A 23,266-nucleotide genomic window follows, 5' to 3' on the forward strand; every position below is an offset into this window, starting at 1 on the left:
TGTAGCGTACGCTTCGAGACAATTGAAGCCACATGAGAAAAACTATCCGACTCATGATCTCGAGTTAGCTGCTATTATTTTTGCTCTGAAAATTTGGCGCCACTATTTGTTCGAGGAAAAATGCCATGTGTATTCCGATCACAAAAGTCTCAAGTACTTGATGACTCAAAGAGATTTGAATTTGAGACAAAGACGTTGGCTAGAATTATTAAAAGATTACGAGCTTGTCATTGATTACCATCCGGGAAACGCTAACGTGGTTACTGATGCTTTAAGCCGTAAATCATTGTTTGTGTTGCGAGCAATGAATGTGCACCTGTCTATGTCCGCTAATGATATGTTAATAGCGGAGTTAAAAGTAAAACCGTTATTGATGCAACAAATCCGTGAAGCTCAAAAAGTTGATGATAAATTAGTTCCAAAGCGAGCATTATGTGTTTCGAAAGAGGATTCATAGTTTTTAATTGATAGCAATGATTGTTTGAGGTTCAGAAATTGATTATGTGTTCCGAGAAATTCAGAGCTTATTCCAACGATTTGGAACAAGGCTCATAACAGCCGAATGTCAGTTCACCCAGGTAGTACGAAAATGTACAACGATCTGAAATGTCAGTATTGGTGGCATGGTATGAAGCGAGACATTTTTGACTTTGTTTCGAAGTGTTTGATATGTCAACAAGTGAAAGCGGAACATCAAGTACCTTCGGGATTACTTTAGCCGATCATGATACCCGAGTGGAAGTGCGATCGAATCACAATGGATTTTGTATCTGGGTTGCCATTGTCTCCGAGCAAGAAAGATGCGATCTGGGTAGTGGTTGATAGATTGACAAATTCGGCTCATTTTATTCCCGTACGTACGGATTATTCACTTTAAGCTAGCCGAAGTGTATGTTTCTCAGATTGTAAGGTTACACGGAGCACCTACTTCTATTGTGTCGGATAGAGATCTGAGATTCACATCGCAGTTTTGGAAGAAATTGCAAGAAGCATTGGGTACTAAGTTGCATTTTAGCACCACTTTTCATCCCTAGACCGATGGTCAATCCGAGCGAATTATTCAGATACTCGAGGATATGTTGAGATGTTGCATCCTTGAGTTTAGTAATTTGTGGGATCGATACTTGCCTTTGGTTGAATTCGCATATAATAATAGTTTTCAATCGAGCATCAAAATGGCACCTTACGAGGCTTTGTACGGTCGTAAATGTCGTACACCTTTGTTTTGGACTGAACTCAGTGAGAATAAGATTTACGGAGTTGACTTGATTAAAGAGGCCAAACAGAAAGTGAAAGTGATCTGAGAAAGTCTGAAAGCAGCATCAGATCGTCATAAATCGTATGCACACTTGAAGCGGAAAGATATGGAGTATCAAGTCGGAGATAAAGTTTTTCTTAAAGTTTCACCGTGGAAAAAGGTACTTAGATTTGGCCGTAAAGGCAAATTGATCCCGAGATTTTTCAGACCATACAAGATTTTAGAACGGATTGGGTCGGTGCTTATAGACTACTTTTGCCACCTGAACTTCAAAAGATCCACGATGTTTTTCATGTTTCGATGCTCTATCGGTACAGATCCGATCTTTCTCATGTAATTAATCCATCATAAATTGAAATTCAGTCTAATTTGAGTTATGAAGAAGAACCAGTTCGTATTTTGGCTCGTGAAGTAAAACAACTACGAAATAAGAAAATCTCATTAGTAAAAGTACTGTGGCTCAAACATGGGGTTGAAGAAGTGACTTGGGAGCCAGAGGACTCAATGAAAGAACGTTATCCTAACCTTTTAGCTGGTAAGATTTTCGGGGACGAAAATTCCTTAGGGGGAGTTGTGACAGCCCTAATTTGACGCCAGTCGAAAAGTGGTTTTGGGACCACAAAACTGAGTCATAAAAATAATTAGATGTTATATTCTGTGCTTATTATATGTGAAAGTGCATGTGTGAAAATTTCATGCTTTAATATTGTCATTTGTGAGTGAAATTATTAAATAGGACTTGTGTGAAAATTTTTGAAAATATGATAGGTTATTTTTGTAATGGCCAAATAATTTATGGTGTAAATAAGTGGATTTGCATGTCAAATTTCCCACTTTAGTTGAAGTGGCCAGCCATGATGATGATGATAAGCAAAATATGTATTATATATTAATATTATAATGGTAATGGTTTAATTTATGAAATAAAAAAATTAGTTAAAATAAGAAATGATAATAGAAAAACAAAAGAAAAACAAAATGTATATTTCATCTTCTTCCTTAGCTTACCCGAACCCTAAAGAAGAATAGGGGAGATAGCATTCGGTCACTTTGAGCTTGGATTAAGGTATGAAATTCATATTAGTGTTTGAAATTATAGCATATATTAAGCTAGTTACTAAGTCCCTTACTTAGCCCATGTCAAAATTTTGAATTGTGTAGTGATTTGAGTATTCGGCTATGGAAGATTTTTGAAAGGGATGATTGTTGTCATTATGTTTTAATGAATAATTGCAAATGGGTGATGTTTGAGATAGTTTAATGTTCATATAGGTAGTTTGGATGTTATGAAAAAATCGGCTTGTGTATTGGTGAGTTGCCGAATGTGAACTTAGGTGATATTTGAGTATTGTTTGTGTTTTAAAATGATGGAATGGAGTGGATGCTTTGATTGTGATATGCAAAAAAAAAATATAAGTTGCATTTAAGGTTGTTAAATTTCCATTGTCATTGCCGAAAATGTGTTTAGTTAAAGAAAAGTTTGGTGTTGGATGTTTTAAATGGTTTAGATGGTTATAAATTAAGTTTGAGATAGGTAATATATGTTTTGGGAAAGGTTAATGTTTTTAGGTTGAGTTTGTGTGGCTGGTTCGGTTATAATATGCATGGATAAAAATATAAGTGTATTTGGTTGTTGAATTTAGTCAATCTGTTGTAAGAGATTTGATATCTAAAGTTATTTTGTTGTATCCGAATTCGATAAATAAAAAAATGTTTTAATATGTTTATATCATGGTAAGAGTTATGTTTTGATTTTATTATAATCTGTAATTCGGCACTTGTTCCATGATATAATATTTGGAGTTGTATGTATATTAATTAATGAAATTCGGATATGCAAGGTAATGAGTTAGTGAAATGTTCCATGCTAGTTTTAGTCTATTATTTAGGAAGAAATGCAATTGTTGATTGTAGCCTTGAAATCTATGTTAAGAACGCAATATGTATTTAATTTATAATACTATGTTCCAACATGTCATATATGTATATTAGGTTGTATGTGTGATTGTTTATCAAATTATATTATCGCCATATGAGTTTTGTGCTTGTGCATGAGAGTTATTATACAATGAATATTCAGCTATAAGATTTAAGGGTTAAATCGTAGGAACTTTGATGATATACATATTCAAATTATTCGGTCATTAGGGTTATAGGTACTTTAGTTATGTGGGTTATATGTTAAGGTAAATTGATTAATGTGATTAAAAATGTGTATGACCATTTTATATTTGAGCAAAGTAGCTATATGGCCTATTAAGTTTCTTGTCATATTCGGCCATAAGCTAGCATGATGGGACTTTAATAAGTTAAATTTTGTTTGAATTAGCTCAAGAGCATAGAGAACCAAAGTTGGACAGGGGAAAAGAGAAAGTAGTTGAATAGTCGATCCGAGACTGTTCGAATATATTCGAGGTAAGTTTTAAGTAGTTAAATATATATATTTTGATAATGACATGACATATTATAAGAATTAAGTATTACTTGTCATATATGTATATGGCTGAATGGCAATTGTAATGGAAGTAAAATGTGATATACTTTTATGATTAAAAGATGTATGTTCGAATGATGCTTGTATCCAATTTGGTGTGATATGTTATATGAAACTTATTGATTTGAATATTGCATTGTACTATTCGGGCCTTTGAGCCTAGTAGGCTATAATGTCGGTGAGATATTATTCAAGCTTCGAGCTTAGCAGGCGAAATGTCGGTGAATGAATTCGGCTTTTTAAACCTAGCAGGCTAAATGCCGGTGATTTGATAAAGGTCTAAAACTAAGATACCTGGTGTTAGAACGAGAAAATGAATACATTCAACATGTTAAGTTGGCCAGGTACTTATTTTGTATTTATATGTGAGTATGATTTGAATTGAATCATAAGTGTATAATGTGATACATATGTGAATAAATGTTATACCTATATCTATGATCATGATACATTCGGCCAAGGTGTGAAAATATGTGAAAATATTCGATTTATTTATTTATGCTATATGAATTTAGATTAAGTGAAATGAGAATGTAATTGTGCATCATGTGCTTGTGTATATTCGACCAAATGGTAATATATTTAGAAAATGATCTCTTGAGAAATTGGATAATTGATCTATAATTGAGTTTATTTGTTCCATTACTTAAAACTTACTAAGCTTATGAAAGTTTACTCCGTTTGTTATGTTTCCCTGTTTTATAGATTGTTGATTACAGTCACCTGCTCGAGGAGGGGATCGTCAGGAATTCGTCACACTATCTATCATTTTGGTACTACTATATTTTGAGCTAGTATGGCATGTATAGAATAGACTTAAGTGACTGATATTTTGAGATGTCCTTGTATATAAACCATGTAAATATGGCAACTTTTGAATGTCGATATAAGTTTGAATTTCTATCTTTGATTGTGTTTGGCTATAAATATAATTGCTAATGAAATTATGTAAATGTGTATGTACTAATGTTGAGGTTTGGATTAGTAACTCTTCATAACCCACTCCGGCGACGGATACGGGTTATAGGGGTGTTACATTTTATTGGTATCAGAGCTACGGTTTAGTCGATTCTAGGACTAACATAGCGTATGTGAGTCTAGCTATACATGCCATAAAGTGTTAATATGATAGTGTGATGATTTCTGACAATTGAAACATGTTTTTCGTATAGTAATGAATTCCGATCCCGATCGAGCAGTAGCTGATGATGTAGAGAGCGTGGCGCCTGCTCCCGCGCTAGGGACAACCCTGTTGGACTCTCAACCGAATGCTAGTAATCAGAATGATGAGGCTAAACAAGCCTTCTATGCTATGATGAACGATTGGTTTACTCAGTATATTCGGACTAATCCGGCTGTTTCACATCCTCCACGCCCGACTAATACAACCCCTGCGCTTGTGGTACCTCCAGTAGTTGACCCGTTGAGGTTGAGCAAGGCCCGGTTGATAGGATTTTAAAACTCGGGGCTGCCAAGTTCAAGGCTACTGACAGTGATGATGCCGAGCAAGCTGAGTTTTGGCTCGATAATACCACTTGTGTGTTTGATGAATTATCGTGCACACCCGATGAATGCTTAAAATGTGCTATATCCTTATTTCGTGATTCTGCCTACTATTGGTAGAATACTTTGATTTTAGTGGTGCCGAGAGAACGGGTTACTTGGGAATTGTTTCAAACTGAGTTTCGCAAGAAATATATCAGTCAAAGATTCATTGATTACAAATAGAAGGAATTTCTCGAGCTCAAACAGGGTTCTATGATAGTTACCGATTATGAGTGAAAGTTTGTCAGACTTAGTAGATATGCTTGGGAATGTGTTTCGTCTGAGGCTATAATGTGTAAATGCTTCGAGGACGGGTTGAATGAAGACATCAAATTGCTGGTGGGTATTCTGGAAATCAAAGAGTTTGTAGTGCTTGTCTAGCGAGCTTGTAAAGCCGAAGAGCTGAGTTCCATAAAAGATCTTCGGGAAAATCCTTTCCTCAGTCATCAAAGAAATTTAGAGATGACTTAGGCAGATCTAAGAATACTTCGGGTTTTTCCGGATAAGATCGTGATCGACCCTTAGTGAGTACGCGGGCCACCTCTGTTGCCAATGTCGGCAATGATCGTCAAGATAGATCTGAGTGCAAGCATTGTGGTAAATGGCATTCAGGAAGCTGTAGATTTCATGATCGCTATTGTTTCAAGTGTAAATCAGCTGATCACCTTATCAGAGACTGTCCGAAATCAGCTGAACAGAATACTGATCCGAGTGGGAGACCTAGTAATACTGCAACACGAGGTAGACCACCTAGACATGCGGGAAATGCTAGTGGAAATCAAAGAGGGACCAAAGATACTGCTATACGTTCTGAGGCTCGTGCACCTTCCAGAGCCTATGCTATACGCGCACGCGAGGATGCTTCTTCTCCAGATGTTATTACTAGTACTTTCACTCTTTTTGATACTGATGTTATTGGTTTGATTGATCACAGTTCTACTCATTCGTATGTGTGTGAAACTTTGGCCTCTAGTAAGACTCTACCTGTTGAGTCTACTGAGTTTGTGATACGAGTGTCTAATCCTTTGGCCCGTTACGTGCTAGTTGCAAAGTGTGTAAGAAATGTCCCCTAATGATCCGAGCTTCTTGCTTCCCGACTAATTTAATGTTATTACTGTTTAACGAGTTTGATGTCATTCTCGGTATGGATTGGTTAACTGTTCATGATGCAGTAGTGAATTGCAAGCAAAAGACAATTGATTTGATGCGTTCAAATAATGAGATAATTCGAGTTGAGTCTACCGATTTGAATGGATCACCGGCAGTGATATCCCCGATGTTTGCTCAGAAATATGTGAAGAAGGGGTGGGAAGCATATCTTGCGTACGTACTGGATAGTAAAGAATTAGAAAAGAAACTTGAGACTGTGCCCGTGGTTTGTGAATATCCGGATGTGTTCCCCGAGGAATTACCTGGATTACCACCTGCTCGGGAAGTAGAGTTTGGTACTGAATTAGTACCAGGAACTACACCTATTTCGATAGCTCCGTATCGTATGACACCAACTGAATTAAAAGAATTGAAATCTCAGTTGCAAGAGTTGACAGATAGAGGTTTTCCTCAATCGAGTTTTTCTCCTTGGGGTGTACCAGTGCTATTTGTGAAAAAGAAAGACGGAACCATGAGATTGTGCATTGACTATCGACAGTTTAATAGAGTAATGATACAGAATAAATATCTGTTACCATGAATAGATGATTTATTTGATCAACTGAAAGGAGCCTCAGTATTTTCAAAGATAGACTTGATATCGGGTTATTATCAATTGCGAGTTAGAGACTCTAACATGCCTAAAACTACTTTCAGAACGAGGCATGGACATTTTGAGTTCCTAGTGATACCGTTTGGGCTTACTAATGCCCCTGCTGTTTTCATGGATTTAATGAATCGAATTTTCAGACAGTATTTGGATTAGTTTGTAGTTGTGTTTATAGATGACATTTTGATCTACTCACGCGATAAAAATGAACATGCTGACCACTTGAAATTAGTTTTGCAGATTTTGCGAAACAAGCAATTATATGCGAAGTTTAGTAAATGTGAGTTCTGGTTGAGGGAAGTCAGCTTTTTAAGGCATATTGTATCCGCATCGGGCATCCGAGTTGATTCGAGTAAAATTTCAGCTATACTTGATTGGAAGCCTCCGAGAAATGTTTCAGAAGTTCGAAGCTTTTTGGGACTTGCCGGTTACGACAGATGGTTTGTGAAATGTTTCTTGATGATAGCAACACCGATGACAAAGCTGCTTCAGAAAGATATCAAATTTGAGTTGTCAGAAAAGTGTCAGAAAAGTTTTGATCAATTGAAAACTCTTTTGACTTAAGCTCTAGTGTTAGTTCAGCCAAAATCCGGTAATGAATTTGTGATCTACAGTGATGCGTCTCTGAATGGTTTAGGCTGTGTGTTGATGCAAGAGGGTAGAGTTGTAGCGTACGCTTCGAGACAATTGAAGCCACATGAGAAAAACTATCCGACTCATGATCTCGAGTTAGCTGCTATTATTTTCGCTCTGAAATTTTGGCGCCACTATTTGTTCGAGGAAAAATGCCATGTGTATTCCGATCACAAAAGTCTCAAGTACTTGATGACTCAGAGAGATTTGAATTTGAGACAAAGACGTTGGCTAGAATTATTGAAAGATTATGAGCTTGTCATTGATTACCATCCGGGAAACGCTAACGTGGTTGCTGATGCTTTAAGCCGTAAATCATTGTTTGTGTTGCGAGCAATGAATGTGCACCTGTCTATGTCCGCTAATGATATGTTAATAGCGGAGTTAAAAGTAAAACCGTTATTGATGCAACAAATCCGTGAAGCTCAAAAAGTTGATGATAAATTAGTTCCAAAGCGAGCATTATGTGTTTCGAAAGAGGATTCATAGTTTTTAATTGATAGCAATGATTGTTTGAGGTTCAGAAATTGATTATGTGTTCCGAGAAATTCAGAGCTTATTCCAATGATTTGGAACAAGGCTCATAACAGCCGAATGTCAGTTCACCCAGGTAGTACGAAAATGTACAACGATCTGAAATGTCAGTATTGGTGGCATGGTATGAAACGAGACATTTCTGACTTTGTTTCGAAGTGTTTGATATGTCAACAAGTGAAAGCGGAACATCAAGTACCTTCGGGATTACTTTAGCCGATCATGATACCCGAGTGGAAGTGCGATCGAATCACAATGGATTTTGTATCTGGGTTGCCATTGTCTCCGAGCAAGAAAGATGTGATCTGGGTAGTGGTTGATAGATTGACAAATTCGGCTCATTGTATTCCCGTACGTACGGATTATTCACTTTAAGCTAGTCGAACTGTATGTTTCTCAGATTGTAAGGTTACATGGAGCACCTACTTCTATTGTGTCGGATAGAGATCCAAGATTCACATCGCAGTTTTGGAAGAAATTGCAAGAAGCATTGGGTACTAAGTTGCATTTTAGCACCACTTTTCATCCCCAGACCGATGGTCAATCCGAGCGAATTATTCAGATACTCGAGGATATGTTGAGATGTTGCATCCTTGAGTTTAGTAATTTGTGGGATCGATACTTGCCTTTGGTTGAATTCGCATATAATAATAGTTTTCAATCGAGCATCAAAATGGCACCTTACGAGGCTTTGTACGGTCGTAAATGTCGTACACCTTTTTTTTTGGACTGAACTCAGTGAGAATAAGATTTACGGAGTTGACTTGATTAAAGAGGCCAAACAGAAAGTGAAAGTGATCTGAGAAAGTCTGAAAGTAGCATCAGATCGTCAGAAATCGTATGCACACTTGAAGCGGAAAGATATGGAGTATCAAGTCGGAGATAAAGTTTTTCTTAAAGTTTCACCGTGGAAAAAGGTACTTAGATTTGGCCGTAAAGGCAAATTGATCCCGAGATTTATCAGACCATACAAGATTTTAGAACGGATTGGGTCGGTTGCTTATAGACTACTTTTGCCACCTGAACTTCAAAAGATCCACGATGTTTTTCATGTTTCGATGCTCTATCAGTACAGATCCGATCTTTCTCATGTAATTAATCCATCATAAATTGAAATTCAATCTGATTTGAGTTATGAAGAAGAACCAGTTCGTATTTTGGCTCGTGAAGTAAAACAACTACGAAATAAAAAAATCTCATTAGTAAAAGTACTGTGGCTCAAACATGGGGTTGAAGAAGTGACTTGGGAGCCAGAGGACTCAATGAAAGAACGTTATCCTAACCTTTTAGCTGGTAAGATTTTCGGGGACGAAAATTCCTTAGGGGGAGTTGTGACAGCCCTAATTTGACCCCAGTCGGAAAGTGGTTTCGGGACTACAAAACTGAGTCATAAAAATAATTAGATGTTATATTCTGTGCTTATTATATGTGAAAGTGCATGTGTGAAAATTTCATGCTTTAATATTGTCATTTGTGAGTGAAATTATTATATAGGACTTGTGTGAAAATTTTTGAAAATATGATAGGTTATTTTTGTAATGGCCAAATAATTTATGGTGTAAATAAGTGGATTTGCATGTCAAATTTCCCACTTTAGTTGAAGTGGCCGGCCATGATGATGATGATAAGCAAAATATGTATTATATATTAATATTATAATGGTAATGGTTTAATTTATGAAATAAAAAAATTAGTTAAAATAAGAAATGATAATAGAAAAACAAAAGAAAAACAAAATGTTTATTTCATCTTCTTCCTTAGCTTACCCGAACCCTAAAGAGGAATAGGGGAGATAGCATTCGGTCACTTTGAGCTTGGATTAAGGTATGAAATTCATGTTAGTTTTTGAAATTATAGCATATATTAAGCTAGTTACTAAGTCCCTTACTTAGCCCATGTCAAAATTTTGAATTGTGTAGTGATTTGAGTATTCGGCTATGGAAGATTTTTGAAGGGGATGATTGTTGTCTTTATGTTTTAATGAATAATTGCAAATGGGTGATGTTTGAGATAGTTTAATGTTCATATAGGTAGTTTGGATGTTATGAAAAAATCAGCTTGTGTATTGGTGAGTTGCCGAATGTGAACTTAGGTGATATTTGAGTATTGTTTGTGTTTTAAAATGATGGAATGGAGTGGATGCTTTGATTGTGATATGCAAAAAAAAAAAATTATAAGTTGGATTTAAGGTTGTTAAATTGCCATTGTCATTGCCGAAAATGTGTTTAGTTAAAGAAAAGTTTGGTGTTGGATGTTTTAAATGGTTTAGATGGTTATAAATTAAGGTTGAGATAGGTAATATTTGTTTTGGGAAAGGTTAATGTTTTTAGGTTGAGTTTGTGTGGCTGGTTCGGTTATAATATGCATGGATAAAAATATAAGTGTATTTGGTTGTTGATTTAGTCAATGTGTTGTAAGAGATTTGATATCTAAGGTTATTTTGTTGTATCCGAATTGGATAAATAAAAAAATGTTTTAATATGTTTATATCATGGTAAGAGTTATGTTTTGATTTTATTATAATTTGTAATTCGGCTTTTGTTCCATGATATAATATTTGGAGTTGTATGTATATTAATGAATGAAATTCAGATATGCAAGGTAATGAGTTAGTGAAATGTTCCATGATGGTTTTAGTCTATTATTTAAGAATAAATGCAATTGTTGATTGTAGCCTTGAAATCTATGTTAAGATCGCAATATGTATTTAATTTATAATAGCATGTTCGAACATGTCATATATGTATATTAGGTTGTATGTGTGATTGTTTATCAAATTATATTATCGCCATATGAGTTTTGTGCTTGTGCATGAGAGTTATTATACAATGAATATTCAGCTATAAGATTTAAGGGTTAAATCGTAGGAACTTTAATGACATACATATTCAAATTATTCGGTCATTAGGGTTATATGTACTTTAGTTATGTGGGTTATATGTTAAGGTAAATTGCTTAATGTGATTAAAAATGTGTATGACCATTTTATATTTGAGCAAAGTAACTATATGGCCTATTAAGTTTCTTGTCATATTTGGCCATAAGCTAGCATGATGGGACTTTAATAAGTTAAATTTTGTTTGAATTAGCTCAAGAGCATTGAGAACCAAGGTTGGACAGGGGAAAAGAGAAAGTAGTTGAATAGTCAATCCGAGACTATTCGAATATGTCCGAGGTAAGTTTTAAGTAGTTAAATATATATATTTTGATAATGACATGACATATTATAAGAATTAAGTATTACTTGTCATATATGTATATGGCTGAATGGCAATTGTAATGGAAGTAAAATGTGATATACTTTTATGATTAAATGATGTATGTTCGAATGATGCTTGTATCCAATTTGGTGTCATTATATTATATGAAACTTATTGATTTGAATATCGTACAGTACTATTCGGGCCTTTGAGCCTAGCAGGCTATAATGCCGGTGAAATACCACTCGGGCCATTGAGCCTAGCAGGCTATAATGCCGGTGAGATATTATTTGGGCTTCGAGCCTAGCCGGTGAAATGCTGGTGAATGAATTCAGGTTTTTAAACCTAGCAGGCTAAATGCCGGTGATTTGATAAAAGTCTAAAACTAAGATACCTCGTGTTAGAACGGCAAAATGAATACATTCAACACGTTAAGTTGGCCAGGTACATATGTTGTATTTATATGTGAGTATGATTTGAATTGAATCATAAGTGTATAATGTGATACATATGTGAATAAATGTTATACCTATATCTATGATCATGATACATTCGGTCAAGGTGTGAAAATATGTGAAAATATTCAATTTATTGATTTATGCTATATGAATTCAGATTAAGTGAAATGAGAATGTAATTGTGCATCATGTGCTTGTGTATATTCGGCCAAATGGTAATATATTTAGAAAATGATCTCTTGAGAAATTGGATAATTGATCTATAATTGAGTTTATTTGTTGCATTACTTAAAACTTACTAAGCTTATGAAAGCTTACTCCGTTTGTTATGTTTCCTTGTTTTATAGATTGTTGATTACAGTCACCTGCTCGAGGAGGGGATCGTCAGGAATTCGTCACACTATCTATCATTTTGGTACTACTATATTTTGAGATAGTATGGCATGTATAGAATAGACTTAAGTGAATGATATTTTGAGATGTCCTTGTATATAAGCCATGTGAATATGGCAACTTTTGAATGTCGATATAAGTTTGAATTTCTATCTTTGATTGGGTTTGGCTATAAATATAATTGCTAATGAAATTATGTAAATGTGTATGTACTAATGTTGAGTTTCGGATTAGTAACTCTTCATAACCCACTCCGGCGACGGATACAGGTTATAGGGGTGTTACAGGGGCAGACTGTATGTCACACACGGTCTAGACACACGCCCGTGTGTCTACTTGTGTGGACAATTACAAGGCTAATTTCCAAGCCATTTGTCACCCTCACAACATGTGCACACATACTTATCCAATAACATACAACATGGCATAATTGAGCTCTTAAACATCTACAAACATGTTATGCTCAAGTCATTTTCTTATGCAATAAAAACCATAGAATTTGCTCACATCATTATCACATACTAGTCATAACTATCATTACATCACAAACCTCATTTCCATCACTAAGCATACATAATCATTTCCACAAACCATTCATAAGGCATTATTAACTATTTATCAATCACCTAATCTTGCATCAGTTACTAACTCATCAATGAATCTCATTTCAATCTCTAAGCATACATGCTATAAGCCACATCACAAGAGATAGTATCATACATATATATGAATAAACATTTAGGCCCACAACATCATTAGCCAACACAGGCCAATTCACATGGCTACAACACTTTATCAATACAAGCCAACACCTTTGGCTAAATCATAATATCACATACTCAACATTAAAACCCTATACATGCCATAGACTCGAAACACTAGGATTTACTTACACCAATAGCGTGAACTCGACAGTGTGATAATATCTCTGATGGCCTCCAACCCGAGCAAACCTGGCAACCCTAGAGAATATGGGAAAGAAGGAGGGGTAAGCTTTACGCTTAGTAAGTTCATATGAAAACAATTAGCAGCTCATTTACATGTTTTATCAATGTTTACAACATATACTCAAGTTCACGACAAGTTGTCTTCCTGAGCAACAGTCACTAAATTATTTATATCTGGAGCTACGAAACTCCAAACTATGTTCTGTTAATTTTAATTGAAACTAGACTCATGTACCTTTCTACCATAAATGTTTCAGAATTTTTGGTTTAGCAAATTAGTACATTTTATTCCTAAAAGTTACCCCTAATTCACTATCTGATAGTTCAGACCTTTATGCATTAAAGTTCAATTATCTCATAGCACAGGACTCAAATAATGTTATCATCTATTTCTATGGAAACTAAACTCATTAAGGATTCTAATCATATAAATCATAACTCATAAATATTTTTCTAAAATTTATAATGATTTTCTAAAATCAGAACAGGGAATCTCGAAGTCATTCTGACTCTATCCCATGCAACTTTGAATATCTCATTATAGGAAATTCTTTTGCTTACACTGTTTATTTTATAAGAACCTAGACTAAATAAGATTTATTCTCATATTTTATTTAGCTTCTAACTCATTTTCCACTTTTTTTAGTGTATTTTCACAGTTACGCTACTGCAGTAACTCAAATCTGTCAAGGCTAAGTTACTCGTAAGCTTAGTGTACCTACTTGTACAACTTGTAACATAACTCAAGTACATACCTGTACTTACTCGTATTAAAGTATATAATCATACCTTCTTTAACATGCCCTCCTTAGGGATTTCATCACATCATCCATTTCGTTACACGTTGAATACTCGGGATGCTAAAGGATGTTCGGAATTATCATATGCCGAATAGAATGCCCAAGGCCATGTCCCTCACATGGTCTTACATGGATCCACATATCGTTGCCATATCCCGGATATGGTCTTATACGATGTTTCATGTTAGTTCTAATGCTATGTCCCGGACATGGTCTTATACTAGCACACATATCATCACATTTTCATTAAATCCTCACAAGTCAATTCCAATAGAGGCATACATCCACATTTTGTACAATATCAAGTATTAAGCACATCATAATGAAATTGAGCATTAATTTCATACAAACTTCTAATATTTTAGGCCATACACTTAATGCCATAACAATAAAGAATTTTAATTCAAGCATGATATTGCATTATTGTTACCATACGAACTTACCTCGATACCACAAAGGAGAAAAGGACGTAATCATCCCTTAATCGATTTCTTTCCGTTCTAAGTCCAAATCTCGATTTTCAACATCTAAAACATCACATTTAGCTTATTAAAACAACGTAGTAATCAAATTAGTCCATTGACACACTTTGGCAAAATTTACAATTTTGCCCCTCTCTTTTGCCAAAATTACCAAATTGCCCCTAGGCTCGAAAAATGATTTTTATTCAATTTATTTACTCCTTAAGCCTAGATAAACCATTTTCATAACTATGGAAACTCACAAAAATCATTATTACACACACTAACACATTATCTTACAACTTGGCAAACTAGCCCTTTTTAAGGTGTTTTCATGCAATTTCTTTCACAAAAGTTGTTTATTAGACAACTAGGACTCATAATCTTCCATAAAAACACAGAAAATAACACATTTACTCTCATGGCAAAACCCTAGACTCTTCATCATTTTGTAAACTAGACCCCTCATATGAAAGCTCATGCTTTAGGGGTTCCAAAAATGTAAAAATCATCAAGAAACAACCAAAGATCACTTACTTGTTAGGGCTTAAAGTGGCTGAAAATTTAAAATTTGAAACCCCCATTCTTTGCTTCCATTTTCATGAGGAAGAAGAATAAATGAAAGAGAAATGACATTTTATTTCTTTTTCCTTATTTTATTACAAATTAGTCAATTAAAACACCTAAAAGCCACAAATTTTGGCTTTTTGACCAATTGGTCTCCCCTTGGCCAGCCACACACTTAAAAAGGGTCTAATTTCCCTTTAAATGCCTCCAATTTTAGTTTTCTAGTCTATTAACACATTTAGGCATTAACACACAACTTTTACCTTTTACGCGATTTAGTCCTTTTTCGAAATTGGACTAGAAATCGCTAAAATTAACTTACCAAAATTTAAATGCACTTATAAAATTATATTATAACACATAAAATAATACTAAAATAATTTTCTCTGGCCTCGGAATAGTGGTTCCAAAACCACTGTTTCGACTAGGCCCAAAATCGGGCTATTACAGCCCGTGTGAGGAGGTTCGGGCCGTGTTGATTTCGTACGTTGGCCCATTTTCTCTGTTTTTGGCCCAATTCTTATTCCTTTCACTCTCCTATGCTCACCTAAGTATAAAATATGAAATTAAGGCATTAGGAGCATCGAATTCACCAATTTTAAGGAAAAATGATCCATAAAATGTGCTAAGCATGGGATTGAAATATGTATAAATTATGGTTTATCACATATACTCAACCATCAAGTTAGTCTCATGCCAGTACAAAAGTAACATCCTTCATAGATGAGTTCATCAATTCAAACATGTCTATTCTCATTTAATGTTTTAATCCTGTTGAATTTCTTGGAATCTCGATGGATATCTCGTTTACCATCAAATCATGCAAGTAATCCTTTAAATACGCACTCCCGTGAACCTCACTTTTATGGTAGGATTACTAGTCCAAGCTAAATCCCCCACAACGTAACTCACAGAGTAATGTTGGGATTACCAGTCCAGGTTAAATCAGGTTTGAATTACCAGTCCAGGCTAAATTCAAATCCTATTCAAATTACCCATCCGGGCTAAATCCATCAAGCACACATATTCTTCGGGATGCTAGATCACTATAGGATCACCCGTCTGGGCTAGATCCTTTATACCATTATTTCATTTTCGAGTAATCCATCAGACATTTCTTTTTATTCGACCGGGACATTTCATTATAACATTAATAATTCCTGAGTTGCCATACAATAATATTACTATTATAATTCATGTATGTACATACGACTTTAATGTATTTAAAGTTAGTTTACATTCGAGTTACACAAACTTAACTGGTAACTACTTAGGTTTCGTACTTTAGTTATTCCGAAACCTTTCGTTTTCTACAATCGATCTCCAAAATCAGTTCCTCGAGGTCTATATCAGTAAAAATAAATTATTAATACCCCCGGGCAAGATAACCATTTTACCCCTAACATTTCAAAATTTTACAACTTAGTCCGTAAGCTCGTAAAATGAAATATATGCAATTCCTTGGTTACCCAAGCCTAGCCGAATGTATTATAAACTCATACTAGCCAACATTTTCCTCTATTTCACATTTCTACCATATATTTTGTACCTTTTGCAAAAAGGTCCTTTTAAGGGTTTTTCATGAAAATCTCTTAGGAAAAGATGTTTAACACACATCCAACTTTCATATTCCCCCATAAATCATTAAAGAACAAACATGTCACACATGGGTCATTTTGCATACATGAACCCTAGTTTAAAATATGGGTAGAAATGGAGAGAACATGTTACAAGGATCTTAAAAATACAAAGAACATTAAAAACGGGGCTAGGAGTCACTTACTATTAAGCTTGGAAAGTGAAGAAACCGTAGCTATTGTGTCCCTTGGAATTTCGACAGCAAGAGGGAGAAGAATGGCTGATTTTTTCCTTCATTTTCCCTTTTTATTGATTTTATTACCAAATGACCAAAATGTCTTTCCTTACTAAACTTCCAACATTTTCCATACATGCCCATTTTTGTCCAAAAACTTAAAAATTAGGCAAATTACTCTTTAAGGACCTCTAATTAATATTCCAAAGCAATTTCACACAAATTGCTTCTAGAATCCATGTTTTACAACTTATTCAATTTGGTCCCTAATTTCCAATTGGACACGTTACACATAGAATTCCTCCATGAAACTTTAACACATGCTTACTTGCATATTCTAGGCCTCATAATAATCATAAAACAAATATTTTGTCATCAAATTTGTGGTCTCGAAACCACTGTTCTAACTAGGCCCAATTTTGGGTCAGAAATCTAACAAAATACAAATAGAACAAAATAATGATAGAATGCACACTTTAAGATCAGCAATTAGCTCAAACAAGTCGTCACTATGCATGAATTCAGCTAATCCTGAATCATGCATCCAACAAAAACTCAAACCTAAGAAAAAAGAAACAAAAGTTAATGAATGACACATATAACGTCAAATTAATAATAAAATATGCAATTAACAAGTCAACATTAATGCCACATATAACATCAAATTGCACAACTTAATATACTCAATACATTAGCATAAATAACATCACATTGAACAATGAATTTAACACATTCGAATAGATCAATTTTAAGCTCACTAATGGTTAATTTAGCATGTGAACAGCATATAAATGTTTTGCATTTATAGCATGGTTTAATCAACTTCAAGCCGGAAATTAAATGCTGCAAATTTCCAGCATTCAAAATCATATATGGACAGCATTCAACTTCAAGCAGGAAACAATAATTAAAACTACCATTTTTTTCAGACACCTATTTTTTTTCTTAATTTAGGTTCTCTTATTTAGTAAATCATAATAAATAGCATAAAACAACAAAAAAGTAACTCACAGACCACATCAATAAATTTCAAACACATATATTCTAGGATTCAATTATTCAAGATTTGCAAGAAAATGTTGTTAAATCAAAGGGAAATAAACAATCGAAAAAAAATAAAACACATAATAGGCAATAAACTATCAAAAAAATGACAACATCCAAAGATTTAAAAAAGACAAATATAAAAAGTGTTTCATAAGGCTGAACACCGAAAAGTATAACAAAAACACTAAAAAAAAGAAAAAAGAAGCATAAATCTGATGGATTATAGAATGATTTATGCTTTGTGGATAAGTGATCTTCAAAACCAAACCAAAAATAATTTTAATTGATTAAAAAATATATGCACTTAAATAGATTTGATTGTTTTTATTTTTATTAATAAAGTCAATATTATCTGGTTTATTTCATATTTATTGTTATTTAAAAAAATTATATAATATTTATAAATATTAAATATAAAATATTAATCAATAATATAAAATACTTTTTAATAAGCCTTGCAAATACAATCTACCACTAAACAATTTCAAAATGAACAAGTAAAAAAAGTATTCCATAAATTAAACAATAAGATCATCCCATACTATCCATAATTCGAAAAATTTAAAAATATGCCTTAAATCCTTCTACTATTAAAAAATTTAGAATTTAGTCCATATATTTTTCCATATTCAAAATTTAAGTCCAACTATTAACGTTGTTTTAAAATCTAAAAAATAGATAAACTAAATTCTTGAAAATAAAATTATAGGGAGTAAATTTCAAAATTTAAAAGCGTACATGGACTTATGACATATTTTAATCTTCTACAAATCCAAAATAAAGAATAAAATATTTAACTTTAAATCTAAAACTATATTGTAAAATTCATTTTTTTATCTACCGATATACCATACTTCAGTCGGTAAAGGCGAAATCAATCGGTAAGCACTCATATAATTAGTACCAACTGTATTTTATACCGGAATAACATTGACTACATTAAAAAATTTTGAATAACATTGACTACATTAAAAAGTTGCTGAAATCCAGACTCAATCTTAAGTCACACAAATAATAGTGGCTAGTTGATTAATAAATTTGACTATTATGTAGGATGGACCCAAATAATTAAGGAGATTAAAAAATTATCACTTATGTTGTTTAATTAATAAGCATAAATTTAATATGCAAAAGGAAATGAAGACATAAAGTAAGAAATGCAGTTCCCTTTTCATGAATGTCAAGACAATGAGAGAACAGTGCAGGAGATAATAAACCTGGTTGGCGTAACTGATACCCATGTTTGCCCAAGCACACACATAGTTTGGCTTCAAATCTAGTGCCTAAAGATCTAGACATAGACCAAAAGACTAAATTCAATAATGCTGAAAATATGGCCACCACAGGCAAAGGGAAGTTTATCATTGAATAATTTTAAATGGACAATCTCAGTAACAGAGGCTAAACAAATCAAACTGCATATGCAAGATCTGAATTCATTAAAAAAGGCATTTTGGAAGAGATGATCAAGGGTATATCTAAATTGAGGAAGTGCATAATCAAATCATCTAAATCAACCAATAGCTTCAACAAATCAAATAATTAATTACATGGAGCTGAACAGAAGAGCTAGTTTGTCTTCTAAGGTCCAACTAGGTGCAACATGTTATTTGGAGCATCTTTTTAGCAGCCTAAGGTTACAAAGATGGAGCAAGTAAATAATTCAACCCTATAAGAGAGCTGTATAACACACCAATGCATCACTTTACCATTGAAAGATAAGAAAGAAGAGAAATAGAGGAAAAGATGATGCAACCCATATGAGTTTGGCACACAGAAGATTGACATGTTGGGTTATCACATGTATAGCAAAAAACACTTTGATTAACACCAGAATATAACAATAACATTTCCAAAATGTAATGTTAGGGATAAGCTTCTAGTAATCTTAAGGAAAATTATATCTTGTCACCGTATGTAAAACTCTAAGTCCAAAATATAATCACTGCAGTCATGGAAATCATATGCAAAAAGACACTCTTGTAATCACAGCTTTCACAACGTAAGCAAACTATCTCACAATAACATTAGAGGAAGCGGCTTACATTCAAACCAAGATTGCAATATCAAGGCATTGTTCCAAAAGAAAAAAACTAACCAAAAAAAAAGAATTATACCCTAGTGTACTTGCATATGCATAATACAAAGAATTAGCAAGCTCCAGTGGCGCAAGAGTAGCATACTTTAGGTGATGACGTAACCATCTATACAGATACTTTAAAGCAGCAGTCTGTTCCAATTCTGAACTTTTCAAACAGTATTATCTGTTTGACACTCCAAAATTTTAATCTCATCTTACTAAGAAATGTTTGCATAAATAACATATATTTCTGGAAGTCTGCGCTATTTTGTCCCGAGCAATAATCTGAACCTTTATCAACGCAATAATATGTAGGAAAATGTTAAGTAGAGACACGAGAAGAAAAATTAGGAACCCATGTATGCTTTTTTATCCATACGCATGCGTGTGAAATGTGCATAACAGTCTAAGTTGAAGCTGTCCAACATAAATAAAAATCGAAAAAGAAAAACCCAGAGAAGCATAAACACTGTGAACTTACAGTCCCAGTAGCCCAAATCCAAGCCCTGAAAGTGAGAAGTGGAGGCTTAAGCTTAAGTTCCGTCATGAGAGTGAAAGCTTGTTCCCACTCGTATTTAGCTTTTGTGACAGCTTTCTGAGTAGCCCAGATGGCATAATCCACCTAAGAACAAGATAAATAGCAAGGTTAGAAAAAGGAAAAAGAAAAAAATAAATACAAGTGAAGCAAATGTGAGAAAGCAAAAGCAAAAGCAAAAGAGGTAAAATAAGAGACAGAACTTGCAAGGCTTGCATTTCAAGTTCATCGAAAGCGGTGAGTATGGAATAACTACGAGGCAAGTGCAGAAAATAAGGGTACCATGGAGAAGCCTTTCCTTTATTGATTTCATATAACAAACAAATAGTGAATACATGAAAATAGGCAAATTACTTTAGTCCAGTCGTTGTGTTTGGTTGAAACGCAGATTAAAACATATATCGAATACTGAAACACAAAAGCAAACCTTGGTAGAAGAGTGAGAATGATGGGATTTGAGTGTAAGAGACAAAGTTTCATCTCTTTAAAGAAGAGAGTCAGTTGTGATTAAGGCAGATTTTGGAACTTTAAGAAGCAACTCTCCTTTACTAATCGGCCGGAGAGCAGCCACACCTCTTCCTCTGGCGCCGGGGAAGCAAGAGACATCTAGACAATGGAGACGCTGCTGTTGGAAAGTTTCTTTATTGAAAAGGGCAACGGAGGGGTGAGATTAGGGGTGTTTTGAGGATAATAATTTTAGGGGAAAAAGTCAGGGGTTTTAGTGTAACATCCTGATTTTCGGGTTTTTCGCGATTCTCGATATTTTAGTAAAGTTTTTAAAAATTTTGTATGTGGTTGTGAAATTCATAATTTGAGTATGTAAATGGGTTTATGGAAGGCCCATGTGTTGGCCAAAACCCGGTAGAATTTTTGAATTTAGGACTTAAGAGTTAGGGGTACTGGCTAGATGACCTTATGTAAAGTTGTGGATAAAATGTATCACAAAAAGAGCTTTGGTAAAGTGGCAAGGGTGACGCCACTAAGCTCCTAAAAAGGTGGCATGTGGAGCATAGAGGAAGACCTGGGTTCGATTCCCTGTGTTGGCAAATAAGGTTATTTATTTTTATGTGCAGGAAGGGTAGGCGTTGGAACCCAAGTGGATTCTGTTGGAGGAGTTTGAATTAATCAAGTGCATGGATTAAGGAGTGATAAGGGGAGAGATTTTGGGGATGATGGAGAGATAAGGGGGAGCGTATCTAGGAGAGATTTTAGGAGATTTGAAATGGGGGAAGTGGTGGCCGGTCAAGGGGAAGGTTTAGAGAAAATTCGGCTATTGGGGTTTTAGGGTGGCATTTTTCTCTTTTTTCCTTCTTTTCACTTGTGCCGATTGTTCTTATGTAAATCCCTCTCATTTCTCTTCCATTATTTCTTCCACAAACTATTTTCCTCTCATTCTTCCTCTCTTTCATTCATAGTAAAAGCTGAACCTATCATTCTTTTCATTGCTAACCGAATAGCAACAAGCCAAATCCCGAAGGAGTCAAGGGTAGTCGATTTATCTATAAAGGTATACACTTGTTCTTTTTCTTTTTAGCCGATTCTTGTTATTTCAAAAGCCTTTCAACTCTTTTGTCAACACCCTTTTTTTGGTCCATAACCACTTTTTCTTCAGTGACCCAAAAGCCGAAAGCACAGCACCCTTGGGTGACTTGGTGGCCGATTCTTAGGATCCTTGTGGTGCGATTTCTGCTAGTGCTTTGGAGCTGGGACTGCGTTGAATCGGAGTTAGCACGGGATTGGAAATAGTTCGGTAGGTGAACCTTGGTAAGTGCTCGTGGCCTTAATCAATTCGGTATTATGGAGGTTAAGAAAAGCTGAAACCCCTATAGGTTAAGGAGGTGGCTGAATGTGGGTATAGGCCTTATTGGGTTCTTCTTTTAATCTTTTTATGGTTTGTATAGTGGAGGAGCTGCAAGGCGTAGTGTCGACTTGGATTAGCTGGGATCATCGGAGTGACTAGATCTAGTCATCAACTTCGGCAAAGGAGAAATCGTATAAGAGATCTCGTCTAGGAATATCACAAAACAGGTGTGTAACGAACCCTTTTTCATAGCTTGAAACGATAAATGCCGAAAAGCCGAAATGCCGAAATTCTGGCATTTCGAGGACTTGTGAGCAAGCGAACGCTCATTGGTTAGTTAGATTCGCTAGGTTGATGATCGGGAACGTTGGAAAAGGTAAGGGCATGATTTTTGGCATTACGGTAAGTTGGGCCTCGAGGGGCTGAAGTGGGGCCCAATGGGCTTTCGGGCCCATTTGGGTAAAATTGGTAGAAAATGAAAACCTGTTAAATTGCGCATTAAGACTGGTAACACCATTATGGAAAATAGGCTAAATGGGCCTAGATGACTAAATCGACTATGTAGGGCCATTAGGGGTTTCTGGCCCAATAACTCGGTATCGCGAAAAATGGGCCAGAATCGCTGTTTAAAACATATGAATGGTTAGTAACTAATAATGAAAATGGAAAACCCTAATATTTGGTAAAATTATGAAATTACCCTTATATTATGAAAATGACTGTTTTGCCCCTAGGTAAAAATGACCGTTATACCCCTAGGGTTTACTTATAATTTGATACATGGGATTTTGATATACATGATTGATATGATACGCACATAATATGTATGATATGCACATGATGTATTCATAAATGCGTTGGGTTGGGTTTTTATATGGATGGAGGAAGTGCAAAAGGGCTTATGCCCCAGTTTATTGAAAAGGGCTTATGCCCCAGTTTAC

At 34.8% G+C, this 23,266-nt stretch overlaps 1 long non-coding RNA gene across 1 annotated transcript; it reads right to left on the reverse strand.

Annotated features, from left to right (window-relative positions):
* Window positions 1–17,292: 17,292 nt before the first annotated feature.
* LOC121230417 (uncharacterized) lies at window positions 17,293–20,600 on the reverse strand. The gene is made up of 3 exons (XR_005928406.1): window positions 20,471–20,600; window positions 19,127–19,192; window positions 17,293–17,423 (listed from the first exon to the last, which is right to left on the reverse strand). It is a non-coding gene; the product is annotated as an uncharacterized lncRNA (long non-coding RNA).
* Between the last annotated feature and the right edge of the window lie 2,666 nt (window positions 20,601–23,266).

Source organism: Gossypium hirsutum, chromosome A06 (assembly GCF_007990345.1).
Source record: "Gossypium hirsutum isolate 1008001.06 chromosome A06, Gossypium_hirsutum_v2.1, whole genome shotgun sequence".
Taxonomy (NCBI): domain Eukaryota; kingdom Viridiplantae; phylum Streptophyta; class Magnoliopsida; order Malvales; family Malvaceae; genus Gossypium; species Gossypium hirsutum.